This window comes from Apis cerana, linkage group LG7 (assembly GCF_029169275.1).
Source record: "Apis cerana isolate GH-2021 linkage group LG7, AcerK_1.0, whole genome shotgun sequence".
In the NCBI taxonomy this organism is placed as follows: Eukaryota; Metazoa; Arthropoda; class Insecta; order Hymenoptera; family Apidae; genus Apis; species Apis cerana.
In genome coordinates, this window is record NC_083858.1 from 9,167,503 (window position 1) to 9,183,320 (window position 15,818).

Below are 15,818 nucleotides of genomic sequence, written 5' to 3' on the forward strand. Positions count from 1 at the left end.
ACAGTTGTCCGCCTTTATCAACCGCCTCTTCCTCCCCCAAGCATTAAATCACGACCGGTTTAATTATACAAAACGACTTATCGTTTCGAAAGGATCGACGAAAAAGATCCTCGCTCGTTGAGAAATCCGACGTGGATCGGATGCTCCGCTAATCAGATAACTGATTAACAGCGAAGTTTCAAATATAAAAACTCTGGAACCCTCTCTGTTTGTGATAAGAGATAAGAGGAGATACAGTTCTTTCGATATTTTTACGACTCGAGCCAACTTGGTATTAATCTCTTAAGCGAGATTTTTACGATTTTAATCTCGTTCGGGTATTAAATATTCTTTATAAAGAAATGCCAGTTTTATTGCAGCAGATCCTTTAAACTGTTCCTTCCAACTTGTTCGATGAAACTGGACGAGCTTGATTTCGAGAATGGAAGAAGAAACGTTAGAGGGCTTTTTCACGAAAAAGTTGCAGTGGTTTAATAAATAGAGAAACCGGGGAGATAAAGTTTAACGCTTGGGGAGAAGCAGCCAGCCGTGAAACGATAACCGTCGGCGTAAAAGGAGGAAAAATATCTTGAGGATCCTGAACGAAACAACGTTAGATTTATGGGATTTCATCTCCGCCCCGTTGGAGCAGCGTTGAAACGCGTAAACAACTGTGTAAACCCGGGTGGAGCGCGCATTTCTAGCGTAAAAAACGGGCGACCGGTTAATCCGGCCGGTTATAACGTTCCGTGAACGAGGGTGGACTTTAATAACGCGAGCTGGTACAAGTCGTAAGGATAACGGCTCGTTGCGTTCGACTGGCCGTGTCCATTAGGTAATGGTGGCCTAGAACGTTGCATGGAGTCGACGATTGGATCCAGCAGATTTTTTTCACGCAATTTTTAATCTTCCTCCTTTCATTCCGTCGGGACGAGCGAAATCTCCGTGTTCTCGTTCGACTTGAAAATATTCCAACGATTTTAAAATCGTCCTTATTACCTCGAAATATATGTGTGTAAATTGAACGCCAGATAAAAATCGATAAATGGCGTGTATAAAAAGCGTTTAATGTAAGGAGAATCTAATTTAAGTCAGAGAGAAAGCCATTAAATTCGAGACGTTGAACGGAACAGTAACGGAATCCAAACGATTCATCTGGAAGAAAAATAGAGGAGAGAAAGAGTCTCTCGATAATTATATTTTCCGCGTTACGTAAAGCGGGCAAACGATCTTCGCGGAGAGCAAAGACGGGAAAGTAAATCCGCCCGCATCCAGGCGTCAATCATCAGTCTCAACGGAGGACGATATTAAAAGATTGTTTCACGAGACGATGTCGCCCGTTGTCGTTTCTCGTCTTAAGTATCATCGATCTTGGTTAATTATACGAGCCATATTATCGACTTTAATAACGGAGAACAGGATGCAATTTCGTTGATCTTTTCGTCGACCTAACATTTGATTGACTCAGAGATTTGTCGATCCGACCCGGTACGTTTCACGTTCAACAAGGACACGTACGACCAAGTCGACTCAACGAGTGGTAGGTGGATGCACTTTTAAAGCTAAGGCCGAGAAAATAGTGGTCGCTTGCTTGGTCCTAATAGCCTCCTTTAAACGACTCGACCCAGCCGGGAAACGGTCTGAGAGAACGAGAAAGAGAGATGATCGTTTCGATTCTGACACGGTCCAAGGGATGCTTATCTAAATTCTCTGGGCACATCCCCCCACGGATAAGCCGACCACCACGAATCGTAATAAGGACGACTAAGGAGAATTTACTCGCAGCGAAATATAGGAGACGGCGCCGTCGAGAAAACTTTTATGAGAAGACCTAACCCAGACGCCCGTGATGGCCTCTCTTCCGAGTTCGCTCCTTGAAATTCCTCCCTCGTCCAACGCTCTTTTCCCCCCCTTGCCTTCGTGTCTCCGAAATTTCGACCTGATCTAACTCTCAGGCACACCTGTATCGATAAACAAGGAACTGTATGCAAGAATTGTAAAAGTAGCGAAAAATAAGGATAGATTAATAAAGAGAGAAAAAAAGTTTTGGAGGAAAGTGAACGAGTTTCCCAGAGCAACTATTACACGTATACACGTCCCGAGAAATTGGCGTAAAGGAGGCGGATTTCGTGAATTTTTCTTTCTCTCGCGGACAATGCGAGTTTCTTTAAGTGGCATTTCACCTCGTGGTAACGAGGATTACGGGTTGAAGATGTTGCTCGCTTCGATAGAAGAGAAGAGAGAAGTTTTCGAAAAGGTCCATCCTTGTCGTGGTCGCTTCCTTGCGGCCAACTTCTATCTTCGCGATCGTGGAACGCGTGTGATAGGGGCAACGAGAGTGGCAGTAAAGACAACGAGAAGCCACCGCCGTCTTTGTTGCCTCTTTGCTGCGTATCTACGATCTCCCTTATTCACGTAGCCGCTCCGTTATTTACGTCCATCGCAACACGGCCACGGTCAAGAGTGGCGGTGAATGGCGATAGAGAGCACCCCTTGTCATCTTCCATTGATGACGTTGCAACAGGGATCTCGAGTCGATTCGATCCCGAGGAATTTCTAAATTGTCTGAAAATAATCTTCGTCAATATTTTCCTCTTTCTCTCCCTCTCCTCTTGCATTTTACATCCGCAATCGAGAGTTCCGTCGCAAGATCGTTTGGATCGGCGGAACGATCGCGTTCCAAATACGAGCAGACACGAATCCAAATCGAGATTCCTTAGCAAGAAGGAAGAAAGAGGGAGGGAGGGAGGCGCAGCAGCGTTCTTGGTTGAATAATATATGGCGCTTGCCAAGAGGCTGCAGGATAAATGTAGTCGTATTTGCACAACAATTTCCAGCGTGTAGCTCTTGTGCCGTTGGTCCGTTTGCCGAGGGAGGAGGTCGACGTTTAATGAGCCGTGTCTCACCCTCGCCCTCGTTCCGTCCTCGCCCCTCCCCCTCGTAGCGCGGGCTTCGTTTGACGCGCAGCAACCGTGGCTTCTTCGCCATCCGGTCGGCCGTCAGCCTGAGTTCACGTGAGTGAAACGAAATTGGGATCGGAGAGGGGTCTGTCCGAATCCGGATATGTTCGCTCTGTATTGTCTTTCTTTTGGAAAATTTTACGATCGATCTGTAATCGAGAATAATTTATTTATCCGAGGGAGGTTGATCGGAACCGTGGTGGAAAATAATGATATTTCGATCTGGTAGTTTGGATATATTTAAGGGAGAGTGGAAAGTCGTTCTGGAAAGATGAAATCATGAAAGTTCCTGGGAAAATGGGGGAGATCTGCATAGGAGAAAGGAAACTTTTGGGGAAATCTAATACGAGGCACGATTCCATCTGTGTGAAAAATGTTTCTCATTATTCTCGAGGAGTTTTGTAGAGATTCTTCCGGTATATTGCTCGTCGTGAGTAAAATAAATAAAAATACGCGTGCCAAACTGAAAAAAAAAAAAGAAAAGAATACGATAAAACTTTTCCACCCTCGCAATCCCAATGTTTGCTCCGTTTTTTTTTAAACAAAACTTCTCAAACGAATTTTTAAATATATGTAATTCTTCGTAAAACGATGAAAACGAAATTGGGGATATCTGAAAGGTAAAGGAACGTTGAAATTTTAAAGATTACTTTCGCTTGCTCGAAAAGAGTTTTCCACCGAAAAGAAAAAAAAAAGGAAAAGTTGTTCCATTCACGATCCATTATACACATAAGTGTACATGTACGTGTATATATATATATATACATACCTTCGTTAAAGCCAGAATTTTTCTAGTTAAGCAAATTTCCCTTTAAAAACGGTGTCCAAATAATTTGCACCGGGTATCGCGGAAGAAACGTGGAAAATGGAATATTTGAAAAAAATATGATGACACGGCGCCAGAGCTGACATTTTTCAATGGTTCAACGAGTAAAGATTCTTTAGACGCGATAGCGTGGAGCCACGAGGAGGATAATCCTCGTGGATTCTTCATTAAAAAAACAGCCGTGGCGAAGGAAATTGTCGAAGAAGTGGGCACGTGTTTCAATTGAATTAAAAAACTTGTTTGTTGTTAAAACGACGCTTCGCTTCATCGCCAACAACAGATCCAAAGAAAATCCACCCGATACTTAAACGAGATTCTCGAGACTTTCGCGGGCCGGGTGTTTTCCAATTGAATCTATTAGAGGCTCCCCGCTTGTGTAAACCGCGCCCTTTAGGGAAATAATCCTCGGAAGTTGGCCTCATCGAGGGATCTTAAAAACTCGCGGATACTCCCCCAAAAATAAGGCTCTCCACGACCCAGATAACCTCGAACAATCTCAATTGTAAATTTCCCCCTCTGTCGAGATTATTCGCAAAAATATCAAATTTCATTTTAGGCTTTTCGAATTTTTCTTCTGAAAAGGGGATTTCTTCTTTACGCAAGTATCGATGCTTTCGAATTTTATCTCTGGAAAAAGAATTTCCACGCGTCCAGTTTTCGAAGGTGTCTTCGAAATGCTGGAGCCGGGATAGAAAAGATAAAAAAATTGGGGGAATATCTTTTCGTGGAGCACTATCGACGAGTTAAAGAAACGCCACGACGGCAGAATCCGTTTCGAAAGCTCTTTCTCACCCTTTCCCTGCCCGCCCATATTTACAAACCAAACACGCCAACGTTCGCGCGGAGAAAGCACATCTGGAAACGTTTCTCCACCGAGAGAACGTCCCGAACGGCCGCAAGATGTTGCTCCTTTTCTTTCTTCCTCCTCTTTTTCGAGCTAATTCGCGAGTCAAACGACAGAACGGGAAGGATGGACGGAACGAGAGATTCGAGGCTTACCTAATAGAGGCTTACCTTCTTCGTCTTTCTTAACTGGTGGGCAAGCAGTGTCGCTTACCTAAATACCGGAAGTGGTTGCCTGGAAAACGGCGACGCTCTCGCAACGATGGTCCTCTCCTTAAGCCGCCTGAAACAAGAAACACGGATGAAAGGAGGATTACGCGAATCGTAATCTCTCTCTCTCTCTCTTGTCGCTCGACAAACAATCAGGAGAGAAGAAAGTGGGGGAATTTGAAACGTGCAAAACGGGATGGATTAAAGTTTCCATTGATCCGAGACGCTAGCTGATATCCAATTTCTCTTTGTCTCTCTTTCTCGTGTAAATATATATATATATATATATATATATATAAGAAATATTGGTATACTGGCGAAAGGGTTATTTTTCAATCATTTAAATGATATCGAGAAGGAGAGAGAAATTTGGAAAACTCGAAAAGAAGAAGAACAATCTTAATCCCGATTCTCCCCAACTCTCTTATTACTCCACCGGTGAAACCACGACTTCCAGATTTTTCGTCGAAAATCGGTAGCCTTTCGGCGAGAAGAATATAACTACACCTGTTCTCTCGAAATAGAAAGACAGACGACACGGAAAAAGGAAGGAAGGAAGGAAGAGAAAATAAGCAAGGGAAAATAACGGGTCCGGTGTGAGTATATGTGTGTGTGTACCTTTTTATCCCGTGTGTCGTTTATAAGCGTAAGCAAAGTTGGCCAAGGGATGCCTTCGCATCGTGCACGCGGCTGTTTTCGCAAGCTTGAACCAAATATACGTACACAGCCAAGGGGTTAACCGAGCGCGTATCCCCCTGCCGCTATCGTCATAACCCACATAGAGGGCGTCACACCGAGAGAGAGAGAGAGAGAGGGGTGTGGGGGCGCGAGGGTGAGGCCGGTGACGTCAAATTCGCGCACACAGGCTCACACAGATGCGTCGATAAGCTTCGCTGCTGCTGGATGCTGCTGCACTCCCCTCTGACCCCTATTCCTCCGCTCACCCACCCCTCCCCTCTCTTTTTCTATCCTAACTACCGAACTATGACGTAAACCGTTTTGCAAACCGTTCTCCCATTTATCTCTCCGCTCTCTTAATTTCTCCTACCTTCACGGGGGGAGAAAATCGAAAACCACCCCGTCCCGTCCCTCCCTCAGGTGCAACGCAAGTGTCCGCGCTGGAAAGGAGAAAGGAGGGGTGGATTTTCGAAGCTGCTTCTCCCAGGCGTCCGTTCCTGTTTAATTTCACCGAGACGCGAATTCGTAATTGCGCGTCGATGTCACGATCGGAGGGGGGGAGGAGGAAGGGGAAATGAGATTTATTCGCGCGGAACGAGACGTCGCTTGAAAATTTGCTGTAACTAATTGAAATGCACGCCAACGAATTTATTAATCGATGCGTGTGTGGATGTTTTTATGGGGCTCCCTTCTCTGAAAGATACGTTTTCGATTTTCTTTCCATTTCCTCCCTTTCTTCTGAATGTGAAAATAAATAGCTAGGTTTCATAAGGAATATATATATCGAATTCTGAAAAGAGAATACTTGCAATTTATAGGATACTTTTTTTTAATGTATATATAATTACGTAATTCCTTATGGAAGATTGAAAATTATTATCCTATGACTATATTCAAACATGGAGGCAAGTTGGAAAAATCGGTTTATACCGGTATTCGGCGCATCCGATTACAAAACGGAGATTCGATCTTGGGTTAGCCGACAATGGAAGGTAATTCATCGCCGCCTTTATTAAAACTCGTGTAACGGCGAGTGTGTAACGTGGGCGCGACACACAGTCTCGGTCTCGGGGTAATCGTTTTAATTGAATTTTAAAACGGCTTCCAACGGAAACCGGTTTGGCGATATTCCAAACAGCTTTCTACATCTCCGACTTTCGGCCAATTGTCTTCCGTTCGATTAAAAATCAACGGAAATGGCCGTGGGTATCGTTGAACGCGTCGTTTAACGGGGGGACGATGCTCGGCTGCTCCCTGTCGAGGCCTTTAAAAATCGGCGGAAAACGATCATCCAGAAGGAGATGTATATATATATATATATAGGGTCAATTTAGAAATTGATAACTCATTTGTTTTATCGCGGAATAATTACAAGATACGTATTTTGAGTTTGAAAGACATCTTTGGAAAGTGCATTGTTTGATTAATTGAATAAAAAAGGGGTCAAAAATGATTCGATCTCTCTGAGAATTTTAGAAAAAAAGAAAATTGATTGTTTCGTGATGTAATGCGTTTCGTATGAAAATAGGATGAAAGCAATTATCCAGAAGGAGCAAGAGAATTCTCAATAAAATTTAACAGAGTCGAGTGTATATTTCTCACTCTTAAAATTAGTCGCTAGATACTGTTTTTCCGCGAGAGAGAGTTTTTACACTCCATAAATATACATATAATAAAAACGAGGTAACAACGTATTAAATATAGTTTCATTATCGTCTAACCGGTAAAAAAAATACATCTCCGCTTTAACCATCGCTAAGACACTTTTTTTAAACCAATCCGATATTCCAATTTAATAACTCGTGAAAGAGTATCATTAAAATTACATTTTGACGTTACGCAAAAAAGGAATACACTTTTAAAACTTTTGCTTTATCATTTATCGCCAAAGTAGTGACGATCCAAAAGTTCCAAAATCCAATTGAACACGAAAAAATATACCTTCCCCTCAGCCCGAGCGAAAAGACGAACGATCGGTGGGGAGGAAATTCTGAAAACCAATCGCACTGTGTCCACCTCTCCCCCTTTCGCGGGAATAATCCTCCGCGCATGATCGATCCCCCGTGGATTTGTTACGTGAGATTCTCGACGCGGCGGCCAAGGATGAAAAGATTCGCGAAAGGGCGCCGACACCCTTACGGACAGTGACAAATGGACGGAACGATGGACGATCCGAGCTCTCTTATTTCGAATTCCTCCCCTTCCTTTTTCCTTTCTCTCCTTCTTTCTTTTTCCTTCCGTTATTTTCCCGACAAACTTCCTCTCCGATCCCGTTACGCGCGTTATTTATTGCCGGTCGCCGCGTGAAAATAGCATCGCACGACGTCAATGAAGCCGTCGTCTGATAATTACGCGCGGCAATGGAGAGGATGGAGGAGGGGAGGAGAGAACGCGGAGGATCCCCGTCGTTCGATCGCGAGGCGACTGGAAAATTAGGCTCCCTTGTGTTCTTCTAGACTTTATGCTGTTGCACGTGGAATGAAAAATACGAAAGGTTCTAAGAAGTTGTCGATAATTTGGGATACATGTACCGATTTATCTGAACATTTCTGATCCGAAATGTTACGTTTTATTTTCCATTTGGTTAAAGATTTTTATTGGAAAAGTAATAATAACACGTAAACACGTGAAAAATTCGATATTGTTATTGTATTCATCATGTTTTCATTGCTTTAACGTTGATGTATTAAGATTGTATTTCCTTTTAATTGCCAAATGTATAGGAAAACAAGAAAATGGATTTAACAAACGTTTCTGTGATCCTCGCGCGAAATGCTGATTTTACAAATATGCAAAAATATTCACGGTTTAAACGGTTATAAATAAAATTTATTACAATTTCCGAATTTTTGATCGGCCTTTTATCAATCGTTTCATCCGCCGAAATTCGCGAATTCGTAAAAAAAAAAAAAGAATTAGTTTTCGTTGTAGAAGTTTGAACGATTGATTTTAATATTAATACGGATTCGAAAAAGAATACATTAAAAAAAAATGTGAAAAGTTTAAATTGAAAGATGGGAAATAAATAAATCGAAATAAAATATAAAACCAAACTGTAATCGATAACTTTGATTAATAACTTGATTTTAAAATTGAATTTTATTAAAAAAAATAATTTGATTGAATTAACAATTCAATAATTCATTTACCATCGCGCTAACGCATAGCTGACAAATAATTTTACCCCCCCTTCCCACGATGGAAAAAAAAACAATTCTCAATAAATAATGAAACAATACTTATATGTACTCTCTGCGTATACATTATATTTATTTATATAATTTAACCGATATTTTCATTCGCACATTCTACAATACAAATGTTGAAAACAACCGATCGATATAAACAACAAATTCGCACACCATTAGCTATCCATTTTCGAGAGAAAAAGAAAAATAAGTGTAATAATAACAGATGATAAATTCCACCCATTTGCGCCATTTTAAACATGTACATCGCACCCTAAAAACCCCGAAAAACAAAACCTCAAAAAACACACACCCCTCTTAACGATCCCTCTAATCCCTCAAGGGCGAGGAAAAAAAGGAGAAGAAGAGAACACGCATCTCGTAAAACGGCCGTTAAATAAAACACTCCTCCACTCGATACTCCTCCACCCTTTACTACCCTTCCCAGGAATATTAACCGAGGAAAAGATAGAAATTTAATCGGGACTGGTTCGTCACCGAAGTACTTAATTCTCCCTTCCCCAGAAAGAAATATTAGCGAATCGCTACACTACAACCCTTCGTTTGTGCACGAGTTTTTCACACGATGCCTCGATCATGAATAATTCACGACCCCGTGGGGGGTTGGAAAAGGAGTGGTTGGCGACCGAGGATAGAAGGAAAGAATCGAAAAGATGATACGTGTGTACGTGTAGTTGATCGATTTCGAGGACTGGATGGATAACTTCTTAATTGCGAGAGGGGGATCTCGACAAGGGCCACCACTTGCGGCGACAACGACGTTGCCGAAACTTGGCGAACAAAGGGAGGGAGCGCGGCTACTTGTAAAGCGATCGAACGGGCTGATAAACAAAGGGTAATTCGTGTTGGCGAAAATACTTGAGGGAGGGAGGTTGAGGGGGTTGATGAGATGGGAAGTGAGATGGCCTCTCTCTACGACAGAGTTTCCACGCTTCTTAGATTAGATTAATTAGGAGGGGATAACACAAATTTGCACAAGTTTATATCTCTTCCCCTGATTTTTCCATATTTCTTATTATAATTTATTATTTCGTTGGACATGCGTGTAAATACAATTGTGTCGAATAATTCTCTTTTTAAATATGTATTGTAACATTAAAAAATATGCTTGTTCCAATCGAAAGGACGAAATTTAATAATAATTTCCTTCACCGAAAAGAGATAGAAGAAGAAGAAATTTATCTCGTTACAGAACTTATCTGAAGACCACTTTTCTATCCATCGCGCGCGTATCTCGGAAGATCGATTAAAGAAGGAAATGGTTTTATCAAGATGTGTAACGGTATTGCAGAAATTACCTCCCCCCTCCCTTCAAAAAAATATGGCATTGAATGGAAGTTAGAGAGAGAGAGAGATCCTCGAGAGGGAAGGAAAGAAATCGGCCACGAGGGGCTGTGCATTTTACTGTCTTGGACAGTAAAGCTAGTTTCTACCAGGCCGGGCACAAATCAAATCGAGGAGAGATATGGGGAGGAGGAGGGATTTGGTGGAACGATCGAGCGGAGAGAAATTGTTGGATACACTGCTTGCTACGTGTACTATATGTTCTGCGGCGACTCTTGATCTCTCCATCCTTTATCATCCCGTTTTCTTGGCAACGGAAAGGAGCGATGAATGGAAGATAAAGCTGTCGCAACATGCAAGATGCCCGGGATGGGTGGATTCGACGAGGGGGAAAGGGACGTGAGTTGGTGCAACTCGATTCGTAAAATTGATAAATGGAGGGGGGAGGCGAGGGATCGGAGACGAGAAACAAAATAGGAGATGGTGAGAATTGTTTTTCGTAAGATTTCTTCCGATATTTCATGAAAATAAAAATGTTTCTCCGACGTTATTCAAATTCTCTTCTCAAATGAATTATTTTGTCGAATACACAAATTGTCATTGAAAAAAACCGTGATCGACAAATAAAGGAAGCACGAGCTAGGAATTAATCATGAATGATACAATCTGTGAAGAGGAAATGATGATAAAAATTTTTCTCCTTTCATGATTATAATACCCCACATTATTTAGTAATTTCTTCGCAACTTGTGCTCTCCGCGTGGCATTTCTGCTACGCGACAACAACGTGTTCGAACAGATGCTCGAGCGTCCATCGACAGTGTCGTGGCTCGCGAAATGTCGGATCACCGGCTAACCCCCCGTCGTTCCCGGTTCAACGCTTCCCAGATTGACATTGACGGGGGGTAACTTTCTTATTTTCTTCTTTTCTTCTCTCCCCGCGATCATCGACACGAAAATACCCTCCCTTATCCCACATACTTGCATCCCGAATTTTTAAACGGATATGAAAATGTCAAACGTCGAGTATCGTTGAGAAGAATATTAAAAAAATACACTGTAGAATCATTGGCATTTAATACAATCCAACTGTTATACCTACAACTATCGATTAATAATACTAAAAACCTGCAAAAAAGAATAATATTACGTTAGCATGTAAATCTAACGTTGCATTAATTTGCATTAATTTTTATGCAAACGAACATACATATAATTCTAAGTGCGCCATTATTATAAAATTTTTTATAAAAACGTGCCGCTGCACATTTCAAAAGCAAAAATATATATATACATCTGTTCGAGGAATGACACGAAGGTACCCCAGCGATGAACGAGCGCTGGTAATAATTCCTCAAAGGGGTGGAAAACGGGCGACGTTTCTGAAGCGAGGCCTGCAAAAGGCCTTTAGATTCACGCGTTTCCACGCTTCTTCCCGAACACGTCTACCGAATATTCGATCGAAAATGTCATCCATCGAGGACAATCTGCTCGACAACGGCAGAGAGAGGGGATCGCTCGAGTCGAAGTTGATTAAAGGGGCCTGTAGGCGGCGTCGAGGCCTCTCGAGCGAGAGGCGGCGTGGAAAAAAGGCGGGGGAAGGAAAAGGAAGGAAGAGAAGGGTCGAAAAGGATCGCGGCCAGGTGAAATTCGAATAACGACTTGCGGCGGGATGATGTTTCTCGCGAGGGAAGTAAAATTGCTGGTATTTCTTGGCGCATCGGCAGGGGAGGGAGGGGAGAAGGAGAAGTTTGAGCCGGCCGAATTAATCACACGTGACTCCGCGAACTCCGCATGGCGCGTTTAATCCTTTCGGAATTTACCGTGGCTCCAAGTTTCCCGGCACTTTGCCACTTCCCCTGCAATTAACGTCGCCTGCACCCTTACTGTATCTCGATATTTTTCCCCCTTCTTCTTCTCCTTTCTTTTTCTTCTTCGATACTAACGAGGGAAGGTTGCGCGAGAGCGACCCCGATTGATTAATGAAGATCACCGTATGCGAAGTTTGCAGGCAATTTTGGGAAGATGAGAAATCGAGAAGATTTTCTCTTTTTTTCTTTTTTAATTTCTTCAGCCAAATGTAGGTCTCGTTCTCAATTAACATCGTCTATTTTTCGATATTTTTCTTCGTTTCTCGACCTTTCTTTCCGAGTGAACTCGGATTTTAGAGAAGATTCTGTGAGAAGAATGATTCTAACGATAATTTTAAATCTCGATGAATGAGAATAACTCGAATAATTTTTGGATCAAGGTAGAGGAATTTAATATGCAAGAATATCGTCCAACTTTGATCAAAATCATAGAACATCTCTTTTTGGTTTTTTTTTTTGAAAACGATTTTGCCTGCGAATATCTTCCTGCGAATAAAGTTATATTCGAGAAAGGAGTACAAATTATACGTTATCGAAATTATACGTTGGAATATCACGTAATACACGATAATCCGATGGCATATGTTTTTACACAAGATTAAACAAACGTTTCTAATATTTATTCCTGAATTACTATTAACGAACGTAGGTGTAAGTAGATTACAACGATCCGTAATCAAGAAATTATGTTCCCAAATGATTATAATATATTCCCTCTCTGGACGTAGCGTTCATTAGTAGAAACTCGAATTAACTCGAATTTGCCGAAAATTAACAAAATTCTCTCTCAATAAACAATAACCCTTTTTTTGCAACGCATTTGCGCGAAAATAAAATAACCAACGACAACAAAACTAAATTAATTATAGGATGATTACATTGTATACAAATTTTATCTTAATTTCTCAAAACCACGGATACTATACTAAAAAAAATTTTCCAAAAAAGATATATATGTACATTTTTCGAACGAGTAATAAAAATTCGAGCAGAATGTTACTAAAAAAATAACCTGCTACGTTTAAAAAAAGAAAATCCCAAACCTTCCTCATCCCAGAGAACCGGAGGGCCCGATTTCCCAACTTCGATAGAAAACTTGAACTGTCTACACCGTGGTATTCTGACACCCTCTCCCCCTGTTCTAAGAGCCGGTATCTAATCGATACGCCTAACCTCTGACCTATTATCGCGGTAGAAGTTGTTGGTAGATATCGTTGCGCAAGATTTAGTTCGCAGTTGGACTCTTGGAAGTTGCTCGATATAAATCGAGGCCTCGCCTACGCCCACACACGTGTAGACACGGTCAAAGGCACTTCCGCACTCGTCGTCGACCAAGCTCTTTTTTAAAAATAGCAGTGGTAGAACCAGCGCGCCCGCTCCATTCCAGATCGACCTCCTCTCCTCGCTCCTCTCTTCGAGGAGAGGAAGGGACGTTGTTCGATCGGGGGGAGGGAAAAAAAAGAGGGAAACCTCGCGAAAAATACGGAATGTCACGAATGGGGAAACGATGCATCGAGGACGTCATTTTATACGGACTCGTCACGCATCGGCCAACTTGGAAAGAACAATACGGTAATTTGTCGCGAAATTTGTCTTCGTGGCGGAATGAAGGGTTTAGAGAGGATATTTATACGAAGCAAGAAATTATTTGTCTAAACTATTTGGGAAAGATTGGCAAAGAATATTGATGAATTATCCGTCGAAACTTTGGTCTTCGTCATTGGAGGGAAAATCGAAATTTTGAAAGGAGAAACGTCTTTAGAAAGGATTATAATTTTTTGCGAGAATTGACGAATTCAGAAATTTAGATAACTTCATTTCTAGTGAACTTGGGATAATTTTAATAATAATTTCCAGCTCGCCAGAAAGGAGAAGCTAAGTAAAGGATAGAAGCTCGTGAAAGTATTTTAACGTTTGGAGAGGGCAAGATTCGACGAATTTCGACAGGATCGTAGAATTAAAATCTGTTAAAACTTGTGAAGAACTTCCCATCCATTCCTCTGAAACCACAAGTATAATTGAACCGCCCCAAACTGTCCTAAACTGTTAAAGGCGGGGAAACACAGCGATACCTTGAAAACCGCCGGAACTCCTATATTCCCCAGAGACATTCAGAATCCCTGAAACACGCCAATGCCTCGTGAAACTTCCGGAATCACCAGAGCTCTCGAAACTTCCAAAATTCCGGCAACCTTCGAATCAATCAAGAGCCCTTCAACCTAGTCTTATACCCCCATCGCCACTTCAAACTTCCCGAGCATAGAATCCACGAGACACTGATATCTATCGATCTATCTGTATAAGAAAAAAAAAGAAGAAAAAATTCTAATTCTTCCTTCGATGAAAATCTAGAGTATTTTTAATCTCTTTCAGGGACAAATATTTATAATTGCAACGACTGGAAGTTTCGCTTCCAAACTCGTATCATGTAATTAACAAGTTCCTTAATGAAGGGAGCGAAAAATATGTGAGACGGATTGTCCAAGTATGAATTGGAGAAACATTTCGTGTATAATTACGCGAACCGCAATTGGAAGCGAAGCATCGATTAACAGTGAAAGGAAGGTCGCTCGAATTTCCACGATACCCCACCGAACTGATCCGTGATAATTGAAGCTCGTGCAAAGCCTCGGCACCGCCCACTATTGTCGCATCACTAAGTTAACTTTATCACGCGTACGGTCATTTATTTCACCGCGTATCTCGATCGAACCTACGTTTCACACCCGGCCAACATCACAGCTATATCGTTTCAAACACGGTTCAAACGCGAGATCTTAATCTGACTATCGAATGAAACATCTGTTTAACGTATCTGGGTACGGCTTCGACGGGTCAATCGATCAATTTCATCGTATCAACGGATCCGATTCAATCATCGTATTTGAAAATTTGCTCGACGAAGAAAAATTTGTTAACTGATTAAAAAAACTGAGGATTCTTCGTTTTGCTTTTTTTTTAAAGAGATCTATGCGAAAGCCCGTGACGACATATTTTCCGTATAAACATCGTCCGCATATACTATTTATTAATATTCATAACATTGCCCAACCTTGTAATTATGTAAAGAGATGGTATGCAACTAAAATGCATTCAAATATTCAACGAATATACATAAAATATGTCGACATTGTGTAAAATATATGTTAAATTATGTCCACTTTACATTACAATGGCAGACCTTCAGCATTCGCGAAATGTCAAATGGATAAAATTTCGATTCGTACGAGAAAGGGGAAAAGAAAGAAACGTGAGGAAAAATTAAAATATCGTCATTAAAATCCACTCGGGGAATAGAGGAAGGTATGCCATTGAAGTACCTTTTTGTTTCATCCCGATATCTCAATCGGTTGCCGAGATATAAGTGTTCAAAGTTTTCATATCGATGCGGCGATTATGAATGACCTATATTCCTGGAAATCCGTACTATGTTTTTCCAGGAATCGCGTCTGTCGCTCGTCTGTGGTTTGGGATAGGTCAGTGAGACTAGGTGCGAGCGAGAGTTTCGAATAAAAAACAAGGACGGCGATAGTAAACGATCAAAAATTACCCTTTCCTTTACACGACGATATCTCGGCAACCGGAAGTCGTAGCGGGATAAATGAAAAGGCGTTTTAAAGGGCAAGGTTCCGCGCTTCTAATGGTTTTTCATTGATTCACCAGGGATCATTATCTTCGAAGTTATAGCGATTCAAAGTTTTCGTAATTTTAATAGAATTCGATCGGGTTTAAGGTAAACGATTAGAAATCATCTTTTCTTTACACGACGATATCTCGGCAACCGGAAGTCGTAGCGGGATAAATGAAAAGGCGTTTTAAAGGGCAAGGTTCCGCGCTTCTAATGGTTTTTCATTGATTCACCAGGGATCATTATCTTCGAAGTTATAGCGATTCAAAGTTTTCGTAATTTTAATAGAATTCGATCGGGTTTAAGGTAAACGATTAGAAATCATCTTTT

General features: G+C 41.5%; 2 protein-coding genes across 24 annotated transcripts in view; one reads left to right on the plus strand and one right to left on the minus strand.

The window, feature by feature from the left end:
• LOC114577732 (uncharacterized) overlaps positions 1-15,818 on the minus strand; it is a 444,442-nt gene that overhangs the window by 381,624 nt on the left and 47,000 nt on the right. For 8 of the 10 annotated variants that reach the window (XR_009830536.1, XR_009830539.1, XR_009830538.1 and 5 more), the window contains one exon: positions 4,780-4,891. The gene's annotated coding sequence lies outside the window, so the exon portion shown is untranslated. The remainder of the gene's footprint in view (positions 1-4,779; positions 4,892-15,818) is intronic. The other 2 variants (XR_009830540.1, XR_009830541.1) reach the window with 1 other exon arrangement.
• Positions 1-15,818, plus strand: part of LOC107999294 (gamma-aminobutyric acid receptor subunit beta) — an 81,795-nt gene that overhangs the window by 20,506 nt on the left and 45,471 nt on the right. The window lies entirely within an intron of this gene.